The sequence below is a fragment of the Cornus florida genome, unplaced genomic scaffold (assembly GCF_030987335.1).
Source record: "Cornus florida cultivar Cherokee Brave unplaced genomic scaffold, ASM3098733v1 CherokeeBrave_3.0.0_Hap2_Chr02, whole genome shotgun sequence".
Lineage (NCBI taxonomy): Eukaryota > Viridiplantae > Streptophyta > Magnoliopsida > Cornales > Cornaceae > Cornus > Cornus florida.
Window position 1 is genome coordinate 69,774,124 of NW_026775572.1, and position 19,226 is coordinate 69,793,349.

At 34.7% G+C, this 19,226-nt stretch overlaps 1 long non-coding RNA gene across 2 annotated transcripts; it reads left to right on the forward strand.

Annotated features, from left to right (window-relative positions):
* The first annotated feature begins 11,243 nt into the window (after nucleotides 1-11,243).
* On the forward strand, nucleotides 11,244-18,437 carry LOC132295280 (uncharacterized). Of its 2 annotated transcripts, XR_009478422.1 has the most exons (5): nucleotides 11,244-11,357; nucleotides 11,649-11,701; nucleotides 16,154-16,294; nucleotides 17,868-18,077; nucleotides 18,173-18,437. It is a non-coding gene; the product is annotated as an uncharacterized LOC132295280 (long non-coding RNA). The 2 variants fall into 2 exon arrangements; XR_009478421.1 differs by lacking the exon at nucleotides 16,154-16,294.
* Nucleotides 18,438-19,226: the final 789 nt, after the last annotated feature.

Sequence of the window (19,226 nt, forward strand, 5' to 3'; positions counted from 1 at the left end):
GGGGTTTGTTTGTGGGTTGAGGAGAGCTCGGCATGGTGGGGAGGAGGAGGGTTGGGGTAGGTTGATGGTGGTTGAGAGGTGGTGGTTTGTGAGGTGGGTTGGTGGTGAGGTGAGTGCAGGTGTGGTGATGTTTGTATGGTGGATGAGAGGGAGGGTGGTGAGGGTGTATAGAGAGAGTGGAGTGGTTGCATGCAGGGTTATGGGATGGTGGGGTGGTGGTTGGCATGGTTGAGTTGGGTATGAGGTTTATGCCGAGAGGGTGGGTTTGGAAGTGGGTTGGTTGCAGGAGGCTCATGCATGGTGCATGTCGATTACATGGAAGTGGGTTGGCATGGAAGGGTGAGGATGAGGTGTTGGTTAGGTTTGAAATGGTGTTGGAGAGTGGAGGTGCCGAGGGAGTGAAAGGATGGGAAGGTAAGTGGGGTTGCATGGATGGCTCGGGTTGGATAAGTTGGGTTGTGGAAATTGCTAAGAGAGAGAGATGGTTTTGGGCATGCATGAGGTTGAGGTGGAGTAGGTTGTTCATGTGGGAAGTGGGTTTGAAGTTGGTTGCAAGAGGTGGTGTGAGGGGTGGTGTGGTTTGCTTGGGTTACTTGCAGCAGGTTGGTTGATTGAGTTGGTGGGTTGCTTGGTGGTGTATGGTTTATGGGTTGCAAGGTTGTGTATGGTGTGTTTGTGGTTGATACTGCATGCTTGAGAGGATGAGGGTTGGGGTGGTGTTGTGTGGGCTGTGATGTTGGCTTGGTGGAAGGGATTTCGAGTGCTCGATTTGAAGACAGAGAGTTCGGTATGTTGGGTTGCAGTGGGATAGCAGCTGCGAGCACTCGAAGCTTGGCCTTCAAGTGCTCGAATTGGAGACAGTGGTTGCGGGATGTTGGGCTGAAAATTTAGAGCACTCTAAATGGAAGCTAGAGTGCTCTAAATGAAGGCAGTGATGCATGCAAAATTGGTGTGGTAATTTAGAGCAATCTGAATGGGATTTAGAGTGCTCCAAAATTAGGCAGTGAGCTTGGGATTGATGGTGAAGACATTTGGAGCACTCAAACTGGAATTTGGAGGGCACGAAATTGGCTCAGTAGCTTGGAAATGAATTGGCACTTGGAGATTGAATGTTTCAGCCAACTTGAATGCATGGAAGATCTTGCATGGATGGATTTGCATGGCTGGATTTTGAGTGCATTGATGAAATGGATTGAAAATTTTGCATGGATGGAAAAAAATTTCAAACTTTGCACTGCACACAATGCATGGATAAGTTTAAGAAAATTTTCAAGCTTTTTGCAACATGATGCAAAATGGATAGAATTCTCAAAAATGAAAATTTCAAGCTTAAAACATTTCAACATGATGCAAAATGGATAGAATTCTCAAAAATGAAAATTTTAAGCATAGAGAATTTTTGAAAATTTGCATGTCAGTCCTAAATTCAAGCCATGCATGGAAAATTTGAAACTTGACACATTATTCCAATCCAATGCATGGATGGATTTTTAGAAAAATTTGGGAAACTTTTCAACTTCTTTCTAATGCATGGATCAAATTGGAAAAATTTTCAAAATGGAACACCTTTCCAATGCATGGATGATTTTGAGAAAATTTTCAAGCCTTGGAACATCTCTTCAATGCATGGATGGGATTTGGTCTCTTCAAATGCATGGATGAATGTAGGAAAAAAAATTTTAAACCTTGCACTTCATCTCCAATGCATGGAAAATTTTGGGGAACCATGATCCAACAATGCGTTGAAAATGAGAGGTTGTACACATGAGTTGCATGCCAAAGATCCTATGAAATTGCTAGAAAGCGATGGAAATTTTCGGGAATGAAAATTAGAGCTGAAAAGGTCTAAGAGGCCGGTCTAAAATTGCGGAACACAACTGAAGACCATTTCAGAAAAATCAAATTTTTGGCTTTTCTAAACCATTTCCCAGAAAATTTCAAGGCACGATCAATTTGAGAAGGTAGGGAAGCTTGGAACATCGAAAGAATTTCTTCCCTTGCTTTGCTAAATTTAATGTCGATAGCTAGACGAAGCTAGAGCAGGCACTAATCCTCAAAAATCTCGATAGCTAGACACACCAAGATCAAGTTAGTCCTCCTTACCCTATACCATGTCTCTCTAGAGATTCAAGCTTCCCTAAGTAAGAAATTTCTTTTGGAAGCGGAAGAAAAAGAGCTTGAAGACAAAAGTTGGAAAGAGATAATGGAAAGACCTCAGTCCACTCTTCATCCTCAATGAAGAACTTTGGATTATTTAGGGGCTGATTTGGATGAGGGAAAGGTGGATCAAATGAAGGCACATTAAGCAAAGACTTGTGAAGGGCCATATTGAGCACGGGTATGCTCGACCAATTATCCTTCAGAATTTCAACATCCTCCTCACACTTATCCGGCGGCTCAGGCTCAATAGCTTGAGATAACTCAAGTGAAGGAATAAGAGGAGGTGCAAGCTCCTAAGAGAGGGATACATTTGATGTTGCCCAAGGAAGAGAGTGAATGGGTGGAGGAATATTAAACAAAGAATTTACCTCCCAAATAGACTTATCAACATCAAAATCCTCATAATTGAAATGAGCTAAGCAAGCTTTTAGAGGATCCTCCATTAAAGAAGGTGCATCAACTAAAGGATTTTGTAGGGACTGTTTGGGAGTAGGGTAGACAATCTTTACATCATTATTTTTCCCATTTTGAACCACAATTGCTTCATTTTGATGTGGGGCAACAATTTGATCTTCAACCACCATTTCATCATTTTCACATGTAATAACCACTTGATCATTCTCATGATGAAAGTTACTAGGAGTAATCTTATCATTCATAGAATTTTCTTTTAGATTGGCCATAAATTCAAATGAAAATGTTTCCTCCTCTTCATGATTTTTAGCATTAATCCTTTTGTTGAATTTGAGATATTTGGTCATCTATCATTGCACTAACTTGGGACTAGTGATATGGTACCACTTGATTGATAGACTCGACTGTGGATTGCATGCTAGCAAGGGAAGCCAATAGTTGATTGTTGGAGTCCATCATGGACTCCATCCTTTCTTTGTTGTTATTGGCAATCACTTCTTCAAATGGAGAGGGTGTTTGAAATGAGGGCTGAACATGATGATCATGGGGCTGAAAATTGGTTTGGAAATGTTGCTCATGAGATTGTGGGGCTGAATTTCCTATGTCACGCCACAAAAAGTTTTGTTGATCTCCCCAACTCGAGTTATAACCATTGAAGTATGGATCACTACCCGGTTCAAAGAAATTTTTATTTGGTTGCTCTAGATAGAAGTCCGAGAATTGTCTCGTTGGAAGACATTCTCATGTATGATGTGTATGACTAGAGCAAAAGGCACAAAACTCATGTGGTGTGTAGAATTGAGTTGGGAGATAATTATTCTCCATCTAGGAGTAATTCAACAACACACAAAGCAATCAACACAACACTTCATCACCATAACCTCCACATATGATATTCCCTTTCTCCTCAATTATCAAGACAAAAATTAAATTGGCCACGACAAGGACCGATGCTTGAACACGAAATTTAAACAGGATAAGAGCCTCAACAAGGGCTTCACAACTAAACTAAAACTAAATTTAACACATGCACAATATTCACAACTCGAAACTAGAAGTCACGAGACTTACCTAGGGTCCTCTAGACTTACAATTTGCTAGCATTCCCACGGCGAGCTTCGAGTCCCTAGAATCTTACAACACTTAAAACACAAAGATGGTCAAAACACACAAGGAATATTCACAAGACACAATATTCACAATCAAACTAAAATTAACCCTAAACTTTGGTTGCTAAACCGTTTGCAGTCCCCGGCAACAGCGCCAAAAATTGATCGGTTAGTCAATTAACATCAACCTTCGCAATAGCACGAATCATTGTAAAATAGGGCTATTGGTCGGGTAAGTCGAACCACTAGGACTGCGCTAGTCTATGGCAACCTAAGAGTCTAGAATTGTTCTTAGAATGATAAGGGGTAATAAGGGTTTGTTTGATAATCACTAAACTAGGAATTCAAAGTGCATAAAACAATAGTGTGCTAGGAAGTAAAGAGATAGAACAATAGAGAAGAGACTAGGGAATTGACTTCACCATAAGCCATATAAACATGCCTAATTGCAATTAACTTGGGGAACAAAGTATACATGCAACCATGATATGTAGAAATGTAAGATAACTACAATATCTTCAAGAAGTTCACACATTCAAGAATTAAGTATAATCCATCCAAGGTTGGTATAAGTCATCTATCTAAACTAGGGTATAGAATGAAGTATCCTTCATAAGCTATGAACTATCAAAGTCCTCAATTTGTGTGGTAAGTGCACATGAAGTCAAGAACTAAGCCATAATCCATCAAAGGTTTCCCTAAGCCATGGAATATCAAATTTCTTAAACAACATGCCATTAAAACCATTGTATAATCTCATCTTCATTCTCACTATAAAGATGTAAGTAGCATAATCATGAAGAAACAATTTCTAAGACAAGATAAGAGTCTCTACAAGATTAAATATGGAATGAAACACAAATACATCAAAGTGTATCTCTAGATTAGACAACTTGTTACATAAATGCAAAGTTCCCCAAATATAAACACAATTAATACATATTTACTTGACAAGGGTTACATCAACTCCCTAAGAAGAGGTTTAGTTACCCATGGTAGCTCTAGATGAAGGAGGAAGCAAGGCCTCCAACTCCATTTTCGTGCTCCCTTGTGTTAGCTTGAAGAACTCGTCTTTCTTGCTGTCTTCTCTCTCCTCTATCTTCTCAAAATGAAGCTTTTTCATTGTGTGGCTTTGCTTCCCTCTTATCTAGATCAAGACCCCAACCAAGGCTCTCTCTCCTCCCTCCAAAAAACATTTCCAACCACTCCATAAAGAAGGTAAGTAGAAAATGAGGAACCCAATGCACAAGTGGCTGAAATGAGCCATTTCCGAAGTGCAATCTGCCTGAATTTCGAGTACTCGAAATAGGGCCTCGAGCACTCAAAAATGGAGCAGATTGCTCCATGCTTGCTTTGCTTTGCCCGGACCTACTTTGGTAAAATAGCCATAACTTTGCGTTCCAAACTCTGAATGATGAACCGTTTGAAGATTTGGAAAGCTAATTCAGATCTCTAAAAACTTTATGTTTTGGTAAAGAACCAATTCTCAAGTCTGGTTGGTCGAAATTGAAGAGCAAGGCAGAAACTCATTGCTGCCAAGCAGTTCTGAGCACCTCTAATAAGAAGATCATAACTCTCTGTTCCGAACTCCGAATGATAAACCGCTTGAAGATTTGGAAAGCTAATTCAGAGCTCTAAATCTTTTATGTTAAGAGGGAAGTCCAGTTCTCGAGTTTGGTAGGTCAAAATGGTGAACAAAATTTGGGTTTCACTGCTGCCAGAATTTCAGAATTGGCACCTTGATATTCAAAAACTCTACAAAACACCCTTCTTGCTCCTTTATTGCAATTGAACCTAAAAATGCACAAAAACATACAAATGAAAATAATCTATATAATTAAACGAATAATGGACTTAACTAATGCAATTAAGGGCGCTTGAATATGCAATATTCGGCGCTTATCAAGTACATCTGAAAATTTTCATAACACCTATCTTCATGTCCATTTAAGATCTCGAATATGTAATCTTCCCCTTGTAACATGGAATCCCTACAACGTTGTTTATCAAAATGTTTATAATAATACTCATATACGGCTGCAATCAATACAAGAATTTCCTCCTCCTCATCATCATCATCATAAATGGTTAATATTATCCTTATATCCATAGTTACTATCCTATTTAAGAATAAACAGAAGCAGTTATTGTAACAAAAATTAAGCAAAATGGAAAAGACATACCAAATCATACAATTATCCAGCAACAATGTAAAAGCAATAAATGTAGAACATAAATAGTTTTCCAGCATTAATTTAAAAGCAGTAGATAGAGGAATTAAATACAGTCTTCCAACAATAATGTAAAAGCAGTAGATAAGAAAAATTCATTACAATCATCCAATAGTAATGTAAAAACAGTTATAAAACAGTCATCCAAAAGCATATAAAAGTAAGATACCGAAGAAATCATAGAGGCTGATTCATCACCCACCCAACCTTCCTTTCATTAGGAATGCGAAGAAATATGTCCCTCCACACCTTGTCCTCACCAAACATCCTTATGATCTTAGCATAATGGGTATCATCAATCCCCACTAATGTGTTGACGATCTTAACGCACTCTTCAAGCTGGGGATCCATTTCTTTTTCTTTTTTACTGGGAGATGTCACTTCAGGCATTTCGGTAAATCGAGATGGTTGACAACTAGAAGATGATTCTGCTATGGCTTTTGCAATTTTATCAGCTTTCGCGTTCCCAATATTAGTCAAACATTCCATCACTAAAGACATTGTTTCGGAAAATGTTTCTTTCTTCTGTTTCTTAGCTACAGGTTTGGGAGTAGGACTGAGGTCAATAGGTCCTTCTACATTAGGTCGTTCTACATCAGTCATGCCCACATTGCCCTCAGTGTTATGAATTTGAGCTTCATGTGTTGCCACTTGAGGCATTGTTAGCACTTGGTGAGGTCTGGGTGGCTTTGTAGAAGGATGAACATGCTTGCCAGTAGCATGTGTATTCCCAAAAATCCTTACCATCTGCTCATAATTCTTACACCCCTGTTTTTTTATTTTTTTTCCATGCTTGAGAACCTACACATTATCAGCTTACAATTATTGTTCATCAAACCCTTTTAATACTAAATCACTAATTACTTACTATATGTATGGTAAATAGACACGTATTGAAATACTAACCTTGCACAATCGAACCCATCTTTCAGCTTCCAACTCAATCATTCCAGTTTCACTGTTGTACCCTACACCAGTCTCAACTAATATTTGTTTGCAATCTTTGTACAATGCTCTTATATTATTGAATTTTTGTCTACATTGGTCCTTCGTATACTTCTTTCCAGTTTCCAATAACATTGCGTCCATAGTATGTGTCCACCCATTTGGATTAAAAGTCGTGCCTATACGATTTCCTTTTCCAACCTCTTCCTCCATCAAAAGCATGAATTTCTCTTGATGGGCATCACACCAAACAGCGGCATCGGCCTGTTCAACAACTACAACATCCTCACCATTGTCACCATCAAGAGAATGAATGTCTCTTGATGGGTATTGCTCAACATTGTCATTGTTCATATCCATCTGATTATTATTAAGTAATTGAACAGTTTAGTACATTGAATTGTGTTTTTGACTCATAATTCAACACGTCAATGATAAGTAAAAAAGGTACTGTCTATAAAACACTTCAATAAGGGGCAAAAAAGAAGAAAAAATGAAGTAAAAATGTGATAAAAATTAGTCTCCTTCCATTTTCTTCAATTCAAATTCTCACCATTTTCTTCATTTTCTTCAGTTCAAATTCTATTTGTCAAAATCAATTAAATCAACCACATGATTTTCTTAAAAATTAGTCTCCTTCCTCAATTTCAAAGGCAATTTCTATATAAGCTAGGTGATTCAAATTGGATAAGTTTCCATTTCTCTAGTTGATGTTCTCCTAAAGGTTGAGAAGAGCAGTGATCTCGAAGGCCCATATCTGTCAAAGTATATGATTTCAAATCTTAAAACTCTCTCAACGTATCAGATTCAAGGTAATGCAACTTATTCAAGGTAATGCAACTTATAATCTCACATTTTATTGTGCCTGGTAATTGCATAAAATATGAGGATACAAAAATCTCACATCTAATTACAATATAATAAGGCCGGATAGGGATTGTATGACATAAAGTTAGGTATTTTATTTTTAATCTCATGCTTATTTCTAATTTATTAATTTAATTGAATCAGACAATTTATATTTTTAAACATCTCATACGATCTCAGTTTCTAATGAAGGCTAAATTTCCAAATAATTGGTTTGAATGATACTTTATAAATTTTCATAAGTTGTTGAAATAGGCTTTACTTTTTAGCTATAAAATTAAAATTGAGTTATGAAATTATGCACTACCATTTCTATATACACAGAATTATTCATCACTTTGCAGAGAATAAAAATATATCTAAATCTGGATTATGCTACTGTATTTGCTACTGAAAGAATATGGAATTGTGGAACTATAGTTATGGAACTAAATCTGGAATTTTGTTAGTGTATATATATATAGAGAGAGAGAAAGAAAGAGCACCTGAAAGAATCGCCCTTGACGAAATCGATACACAGAATGTATGACCTACCGACGCTTCGTTCCCCTTTGCTAACGCTCGGCTAAAAGTCTTGAACCTTAGCGCGTTCGCTTTCTCAGTAGCAAACAACAGAAATTTCCAAAGAAGAAGCGTCGATCTGTGGTTGCGAAGAACTCTAGGGTTTCAAATTCGGGTCACACTCCATTTAACAGAGAGACGATTGAGCTGAAAACCAAGTACGGGAGGATTGATCAATCTGTAGCCTAGCAACGAAGGTGTAATGAAAACGAAGAACAATCGGCTTCAGAAATCGCCTCTAAAGGAGTTGCGCGATGAGGGAGAAAATGATGATGAAGAACAATCTAGGGTTTCAGATTCGGGGTCACACAAATACATAACAGAGAGACGATTGAGCTGAAAACCAAGTATGGGAGGATTGATTGATCTGTAGCCTAGGAACGAAGGTGTAACGAAAACGAAGAACAATCGCCCATGAAATCGCCTCCAAAGGAGCTGCGCGATGAGAGAGAAAATGACGATGAAAAATGGCTCAGTTCTGATATGTGATTTTTTATACTTGATATCACCGCTACAGTTAAATAAGGATTGATATGGTTTTGGTTTGGGTTGGTATGGCCGCTACAGTAAACCATATCACCCAATATCACCAATTCTGTGATATGGGTTTTGGCCCAAATTTCATAATGTTTTTACACTGTTCAATACCACATCAACCCACTCCAAACATGATATTGGCCCAAAAATGAAACCAAAACATGAAAACAATAATAGATATGGGCCTCCAAACAGGCCCTTAGGAATGAACTTTAATCCAATTGACAGATCAAATGTCACACTTAATAAGTGTGCTTCAAGTCTTCAAATGTAAGAATGACCCATCTTGATTGGAGTTGACTAAATTGACAAACTTGGTACTTCAAATCAAGACCGCTTCTTCAATTAGCAAACTGTAATAAAATAAAATAAGGGACATATTAAATTAGTATTGTGATATGTTAAAAAGTAGTGGCAATTTTTTTATTTTCCATTCACAGTAACCAACCTTGACCCAAAATGGTTAAAAGGGCAAAACTAAAAAAACAAAATAACATATTTTTTAAACTTCTCTCCTTTTTTTTATTATCTTTTTGTCCACTTCCAAACCGGCCAGTTCTCTAAGAGAGCGGACCGGTAAGGCCATACTGGCCGTTTTGGCCAGGTATCCGCTGATTCTTATGTAAATCTATATGCATACCGATAAATCAGTGTGTAATAGAACCGGAATCAGCATTTCCCAGATTTGCCAACTGTGTATGTACGTCCACTTTTTTTTTATTATTTTCCTTTCAATTTCTTTTTTTATTATTTATTTTAAAGGCTACAACTATTCATTAAGCTTTTCAGTTTTTATAATTGTTCAACTTTTTGAGCTTTACAACTTTCACTCTTTCAACTTTTCAATAGGGTTGCAAACGAGTTGAGCCATTCGTGAACTACTCGAGCTCAGCTCCATTTACGTTTGGTTCGTGTTTGTTTATTTATTACATAAACCGAGTTGAAACAAAATTACTTAACTCGTTTAATAAATGAGTAAATCTCAAACATCATTCGGTTCAGCTCATTTGTTAATAAACATGTCAGTGAATAGGCTGGTTTTAAGCTCGTGAACACGCATATATATATATATATATATACGACTACCAAAACACACGTACGATGCACGTGAGCGAAAATGTGTATATAACTCTAAAAAAAAAAAAAAAAACATGTTTGTGAATATGCTCGTTTTAAGCTCGTGTACGCACACGCGCGCGCGCACTCACACACACACATGTATATATTAGTAAAACACATGTGCGATATACGTGAACAGAAGTGTCTGTATATCAATGTATGAACAACTATCTCTCAAGCACGGTTTAGTTTGGCCTCAATGGGAAAATAAAATAGAGCACCTAACAACGTATTTTCATAGACCAAGAACTATGAGATCGCTTCTTTCATTCTGGGGTGACGGAGGGATCTTACTATTCGAACCGTTTTTTTTCATGCTTTTACCGAAGGTCTGGAGAAAGCTACAATCAAGATTTCCCTAATTTTCCTTTCGAAAGGAAGAGCGTTAAATTCTTTTTCCTTTTCGCGGACCAGAGATTAGATCTGGCAGTAAGAAGAATGCTTGGTATAAATAACTCACTTCTTGGTGTTCGACCCCCTCAGTATAAAATAAAAAATTGTAAAGTATAATTAAATAATATTATAAAAACATATTATTTATTGAAATAAATAACATTCAAAAAATAATTTTATATATTATTATTAGTGTGTCCTACTATTATATTATTAAATAAGATTTTTAATAGTATATATTTCATTCCCTAATTAAATTTTTATTTATTGAATTTTAGTATTTCCTACTACTATATTATTATTAAATAAATGATTTGAAACACTTTGTGCTTTTGATATAGAAATATAGAATATAAATTTATATTTATTGAGTATACCATTAGATTGTGACAGGCCGAGAGCATTTCAGAACTTGGCTCGATTGCAACCCTTTTACCAAGAAAAATTTGAAATTTTAATTGAGATTTCAAAACCCTGCGCCATACGATTCATGAAAGTATCAACCTAACTTATATATATATATACACACACACTATTATTAAAGTGTAATCAATTTTTATTTTTAAAGTAAATATACTTGTCAATACTTATTCAAATTTAGATTACAGACATACAAAATTAATCACACTAAAAATACTCCTACAAACAAATAATATAAGAGATGCAAAATTAAGGAACTTATTTACTCAGGCAATAAAATTATTTTATTTGTCAATTCTTTATATATATATATATATATATTTTTTTTGACTAGAGTGTGAATCTAATGATACATTCTGCCACTTACGGAAGCAATAATACACGGAAAGAGTCCCTTTTAAATTTTATCGGGTAACGTAATTATTATTGTTTTTTTACCTGAATGTAACATTTTTTTACCTGAATATATATCTATAAATATGGTTGTATCATGTAAACCCATTTTCACTGTCTCACTGTTAGGGTTAGGGTTGCGGCGATTCTGAGAGTTAGGGTGGTGGCGATTCTGATCTTCTAAGAGGCATGTCTCCTCAATCATCAGGTAGCTAACTCAACCTATTCTTCTCCTCCTTCGTAGATTCTTGATTGAAATTTTAGGTCTTTGCTGATATGTTACTCGATTCAATTTGTGCATTGCTTTCTTTAATCATTTTGAACTCGATTCAAGTTTGTTGGTTTCATATTCTTCTGCTTTCTGTTATTATTATTATTATTATTATTATTATTATTATTCTGTTTTTAAGAATGAAAAAACTTCTGATTGTTATTAAAGTCCAGTTTCTACATTTCTCCGAAGTTTCTGAAGTGTTTGAATTATGTCCTCTTAATATAGGTTTACTTCCTGTGAAGGGAAAATCTCAGTGAAATGAGTGGAATCGGAAAATTGTAAGTGTGTTATTTTTTACCATATTCTACTTGTCCGATGAGATATTACATTTTAATTTGATAATTTTACAAATTTATATCATGATTTATTGGAAATATTATCATATTTTGTTGGCTCAAGAATTTTTTTTTTTTATTTTTTTATTTTTATTGAACAGATAGTCATTGTCATTGGCACCATTTAAACATGCCATTAGGTTATCTAGCTTAACTGAAAAGCTTTTTAATTTTACTTTTAAAATAAATCTCTTACTATGAGATGGTCTTTAATACATACTATGTATTCGGAAAGAAACTAATTTTTTGTAGTGTTAAATTGATTTTGTTTTTTCTTTCTCGAGGGCCCCTTGAATCACCCCCATAAACTTATTCACATGAAGCAGACAAGTAATAGAAAATTTTCTGGAAGTGTTCCTAGAGGGGATATGAACTCAAATATATATATTTTTACCAATTCAATTTTCTCTATTTTATTTTCCTCTTTTTTTGTGTTTTCTCTTCTCTCAACAATCCTAACCTTAATTATTCTGATGTCGAATCGACATCAAATGTGGCAAGTTTATTTCGATGACTGCTCTACCATGAACTCAAAGCAGGGTTGAACTTGAGTTTTTTGCGATCCACTTGTTTAATTCTTCTTTTCCTTTTTTGTTTTCTTTCTGATTTCGTTTAATTGTAACTATTATGTAATATAGTTGATTTGACTTGTTAATGATATTATGAATTTGAACTGGTCATTATTTTGTCAACACATGCAGTAGTATTATTGGTAATTCTGAATTGAATCGTTGTTCACAAGTGTCGCATGCACTCATCAGGTGGTTTCTTGTGAATAGAGGACTGCATGGGCTTTATTCCCAAACATAGAGCCTTTAATTACGCAAAGGATTTGATCCCTCAAAGATTCAAACCAATATACCAAGCAATGACCTCAGACCTTAATGGTCATAATAGTGTGTTATCTGAATTATTGTTATTTGGTTAATAAGATATAGGTGGCATTTGATAAAACCGAGAGTTGTATTGGACTTTCTTAGAGCTGAATTAGTGAGATATATAGATGTTGTTTGATAAAACTAGGAATCAAGTATTGGAATTTCTAAGAGCTGAATATTTAAGTATTAAAAGTTGTAATGCTAATTGTAAATTGATAACTTCTTTAATACTTATTTGAATTTTAAGCGTTCATTGTTAAGTGATAAGTGGAATATATCACTTGAAATTTAACTCCATTTTACACGGAACTTGTTCTTATAAGTGTTTGATAAAACTAAGAATCAAGTATTGGAATTTCTAAGAGCTGAATATTTAAGTATTAAAAGTTGTAATGCTAATTGTAAATTGATAACTTCTTTAATAGTTATTTGAATTTTAAGTGTTCATTGTTAAGTGATAAGTGGAATATATCACTTGAAATTTAACTCCATTTTACACGGAACTTGTTCTTATAAGTGAAATCCAAATTGGGCTATAACACTCACTTAAGACAATCACTTACTTTATTCAGAATTAATTATCAAATTCATTTCGTTTGGAAATACTGAAACATTTCCATTGGCGTATGAATGGCATTTGATGGTCCCTTCTTCCCATATACAATTTGTTTCTCTGTTTTGGGTGCTTTCTCAGTTAGCTAATATGACATGATGCTGGGAAAATAAGTGGGAGGAAAGCGGTTGTGAAGAAGTTAAACATTGCATCACTTACTGATCACCCATATAGAAACTTAAGTTCTTTAAGTAGGCTATCTTTTCCATAGAACGAAGGTCTTAATTTGTTTATTTTCTTTTTTATCTTCCAACCATTTTATTTAGAAATAGTAGAGCTTTAACCAATTCAAAGGACCCAATTGATTGGAAGAGTGCAGAAGCCGGTACAAAATTCAGAATTGCTCAAAAGAAAAAGGATAAGTACTAGACCAATTTTTATCACACTTTAGGTATGTTACTTTCTCATGGTAGATAAAAGTGATTTTTACGTATAAATGGGGTTAGGGATCCATATTTACTAAGTGGTTGAGTCAAAGTCCCATACTTTCAAGAAAATGAGATTGACTAAAAAGATGACATGGCACATGAACTTTTACCGTATAAAATATTGTGTTGTCTAAAATACCCTTCTCCTTATTCCAACACATTTACCTTATTGCCCTTTTTATTTACTCGTCCAATTTAAGCAATATATGGCCAATAAACCCTCATTCGTGCGCCCTCTCTCTCTCTCCCTCTCCGTAACAACGAAGCGCAGCCCGTTCTTTGTCTCTCTAACTAGCGAAGCAGCAACCCCGTTCCTTTGTCTTCTCCACTTCGTTTCTCGATGACCGAATCTATTCGGTTTTGAATCAAGCTAGACCTAGGGTTTGTCTCTCTCTCCTTCAGTCTCTTTCTCAAGAATGAATCTAGGGTTTGAGGTAATTTTCCATCTAATTTATGTTCATAATTTGTGATTCTGATATGGGTTTATATGTTTTCTTTTGGTTTTTCATCTATTTTGCACATTCAATCCAAGATTGCACATTCAATCCAAGACTGATTATTCAATCCAATTTATGAGCATATTTACATAAATAACTTTCAATTCACAACTTGTATTCTAGGTCTATGACATTATATAGATGCAAATTGTTGATATTTGAAATTAATTTTCAAAGAAGGTAAATATATGTTTGGGTTGACCCAAAGTTTTTTATATAACTAGGACCTTGCTGTTGTTAGGGTTCTTGTGTCTGTTGTGAGGGTATGCCTTCATTTTTTGCCTTGTACTATACTGTACCATTTATAATTTGTTTTCTTCATTTAGGGGGGAAAAAAAATAATAAAAGGATTTAGATGTAACAAATTCTAATAACTTTTAAATTTTTAGCTAAAAGTTAAATAAAATTACAGACTCAAGCTTTTATACTTAAATTAACCAAAATAAATTCCATTGACTAAACAGTTTATATTCTTGTATTTTACTTGGAAGCCATACCCTAGGGTGTTTAAAGTTTTGAGTGCTCATTTATTCTCTTTTAAGTTTTTTCCTTGGATCTTGTTTTCTTGAAAAGTAATATTATGAAATTAGTGGTACGAGTAGTGTGTAAGGTCCACCCACAAGTAGTTGTGAGGTGGACCTTACACACTTATAAATGAGATCGCTATAGAATCATTTTCCTTACTGGCAAGTTATTTGTATCTGATTAAGAGTTTTGAATGTTTACTGTAGGAAATCGGAACAAAAATTGTTAGAACGTCCTTAGTGATGAGGATTGTTTTATTTTGCGAGTAATAAGAGATAAACTGTAATCACTTGTTATTAAAATAATAATAATAATAATAGCGAAGGAGGGCATTTTTAAAAAATAATAATTCTCCACCACTCATGTAATATGCTGATCTTGATCAGTTATACAACTTTGTGTTTAAGTTAGCGGCTATTTACTAGAAACTCAGATGCATGTCGCCAAATTAAAGAAACGGGAACATGGCTGAGTTAGTTGAATTGTTTGATGTTATACTTCTATATCTTAGTATAACATGGTGATTTTAAAATAGCACTCTAGCATGGAAAGGTCATTCATTTGGAGCAACCATGTAAGAATTGAATTGTTCTAATGTGTAATTGTATAGAAAATTTGAAATTTGAAATAAATGATATGCTTATTGGATGTATATATATGCCTTTGACATGCGTACTTCACATTTTTGGAATTTTTACTGGGTAGTAGTCACTAATATACCATCTTGTTGTGAACGAACTCTTAGTCTACGATTTGATTACCTAGGGTTGTTATATGATGTTTCATCTATTCTGCATCGTAAACTGGAGCCATACTATCAGTTAATTTATAAGCCTGTTTTGTGATTTTGATTTTGAAGACTCTAGTAGTGGAAGGTAGTTGGCAATATGCTAGCAAGACACCTATTCCAACTTGAATGCACCTACCTAAGACATATATAAAAACCACCAAAGCTTGTCTTGCATTCCACCAAATCTTCATCAACAGTTCTTTGTATTCCTTATACTATTTAATTGAAATTTGTCCATATATGTGTTCTATTCTTCCTTGTTGTAAAGCATACCCCATATAGATGGATAAATTTTGAGATGGCTTTTAAAATCGTCCTTAATAATCCGTCCCTAATATCCAAAATTCTTGTAGTGTAGTCAGATATCATGCATAAAAAAATTAAAATAATTGACTCTGGCCAGGGGAACTCCATAAGCTTGCACTTATGATGCCAACTATTTATGTCTAGGTATAGAAATTTAAATTCACTTATTCCTCCACCATGATTGCATTTGAAACCCTTTATAGAATCTTCCAGGGAAAAAAAAAAATTCAACTAGGTACTCATACATAGATGCTTGTTCTTTCTCATGGTATGTTCTAAGATATAATATTTGTAATGTATGTATCATTTTATTTCAAATAGCTATAATGTCATTATCATAATGGGTTATATGTTGTAGCTTTTCTACGTACACCGTGTGGATGTCGATGGCCCAAAACCGATGGCAGAGATTTCATGCCTACGTGGATGGACCAACAAATTAATTAGCGAGAGGTTGAATTTAGAGAAACGTAAATAGAATGGTTTCGGCTGTGGTGAGGTGAAGTTTGCAACTCATACATCTGAAGATGCCGATTATAAGTTAATCATGTCAATCATGGCTTTTTATGATTAGTTCTAAATATGCGGTTAAATTTGTATATTCACAATTACTTGTAAATCTACGGTTACATTTATATATTAACTGATATATATTTATAGAACTTTTTAAAAAATTGTTAGGAGTTGGCATCTGAAATTATTACAGTGTTTAAAAAATGGAAGCAACAACACAATGTAGGCCAAGGTAGGGAGTCAAGATCCTCACAAAGCCTTGTTACAAAACCCAGTTCATCCACACGACAACCTAACCCACCTTCGCAATTGTGCGCGCAATACCGTCCGATGGAGGAGGAAGATGAAACCTTCATACCAGCGGAGGAGGAATACGAAACCCCCACACGACAAGCAAACTCACCTTGGCAATCTTTTACAAAACACGATCCCATGGAGGGGGAATGAGAAACCCTCACACCAATGAAGGAGGAAGCAGAAACCTCCACATCAATGGAAGAGGAAGGTGATGTGCAGGAAGCAGTAAGCATCCCCTTATTACGTGTTATAAAGGCTAGGCGCCATCTGGGATCACCTTGGGTTGAAATAAAGGTTAATCGATTGCGTGCCATTAGTACAATACCAAAGATGGTCCTCACATGTGCCATGAACGAGAACTAAATTCATCAGTGAGAAATTATATAAATAATTATTTATTTGCTCTATATTTACTTACTTTCTATGCTCAAACACTTAATATGTTATTGTTTAATTATAGTGAAATCCCGGTAGACATAAATGGTTTTTAACTCACAAGAAAAGATATGAGAACAATCTCTTACAATAATTGGATATCAAATGTGGTATGTTCACTTAAAGTTCAGTGATTTTTCAAACCAATCACATTCATGCATTTATGGTTTAAATGTGATCATTGTAAGTGGTTTACGTTTATTGCCAAATGCTCCAACTAAAACAAAGGCGTAGAGAATCCAAATTTTACTTTCGGCCTTGGATTGGGGTAACAAATTCTTCTATCTATAATGAGTGTTTGTTTCACACATATTAGGTTTTCAATTGTGCATTTTCAGATTGAACTTTCCAAAATAACTTCAAAAGTGGTTGATAGGAAGGCCAAAATACAAGCTTTATGGAACGAGTATAAAAGGATAATGAAGGTCAATGACGACATAGTTTGCCAATTCAATATCGTAATATTTATCGCTTGAAAATATAACCATTTATTATCTTTTTACCATAAAAATATTATTGTAAAAATAATTATATTTGTATAGCTTTAAATATGTAGCTTTTCTTTCCAATACTTGTAAATGAGAAACATTGATGCTTGTATATCTTCAACATCTGTGATAGTTGTATAGATATGTTGGATTCAATGAAGCGATGTTCGCATGATAAGCCTACTCCTAATAATATGTCAAAAGATTTGGTAAATGCTTATTACATATGAGCCCATTTTTATTATTAAGGATTCATTAAATTAGGACGGTAAAGTATACTGGTTGAAGACTTTTTATTGAATTTTCTACTCTAATCATTTATATACTGTGCATTTGTAGGTAACGTTGGTTGAGATGTTCACCGGAAGAAATTTACAAAACTTGTTATACAATGTGACCAAAACGCTTAATGTTCCTGCTGTATTGATTATGTTCACAATTATAATTGAATTATACCTAAACAATCTTCTATTCAGTGATAGTTGTGGTGTTTTCATGTTGGAGTTCATGGAGAAATGGGATCGTTCACTCAATCACCCAAAAGAGAAGGTGAAGTGGAAAATTGTATATTTATATGTATTCACATATGAAATTCATTTCCCTATCTTATACTCATGAAAGAAATTACCTGGTTTAATGTACAGGTGAACGTTGACAAGTTACATGCAACTATTGCTTCAAGATTGCTTTTAGATGAAAATAACAAATTGAAGGATTATGTAACGACCAATACACGTGAGATATTATATTTGTGGTTAAGCACATTTATACTTTTTAATGGCTATATTTTAATTTGTAACAAACTTTAGCCATGGGATTGTTTTTTTGGAAATTTAACTATTTAGTTGATTTTTAAAGGGTGTTGAACTCTGATCTAATTTGGGGTATTAATTTATATGTTTGCTGAAATTTTGACTTATTATAGAAGTACTTAGAATATGATTAGACTGATTGTGGTTTTATTTGGACCATGTTTGGAAAAAAAAGTGGTACGTTCACGGAATGCACTTATTTTTCCAATTCAAAATGCTTTCAAACCCTTCACCGGAAATTAGGTTGCACATTGGATAATTCAACATTTTAAATGAATGTTGTGAATGAGTTCTGCCTTTAATGGTTAGACAGCTATATATCTTCGTATTTTGTTTCAAAAAGTGGATTTTTTTTTTAACTACCCAAAAGAGGTAGATCTTTTACTATCCGTTTGAATGAATTATTAGGAAATTATTTATTGTCTAAAAGGAACTTAGGCTTTGTTTGTCTAGACGAGAGAAAAGAAAAGAGAGGATGACATTAGTGATTTGTTTGTCTAGACGAGAGAAAAGAAAAGAGAGGATGACATTAGTGATGAACAAGAAAACGGAGTAAATAAAAATAGCATGCATTCATGTTTGGTTAAGGATATATATATATACGGTTACGTATATTGCTGACCATAAGCCACACAATATACCATAATCCACATTAGGTTGGTTATGATCAGATGATATCCCTTGATGGGAGGGATGTTATAAGATATTTACGTATACATTACTTGGTCCCCACTCTTACACACTATGCTCACTTTCGGTTAGTATTTCCCATTGAATAGACGTGTGTGAGTTTAGCGCAGAGAGTGAAAGACCAAGCAAAAGGTTGGATCTCGGTGGTTGTTCGTCGCTTTGGCTTCTGAGAAAAAAAATAACTTCTGTAGGTTAG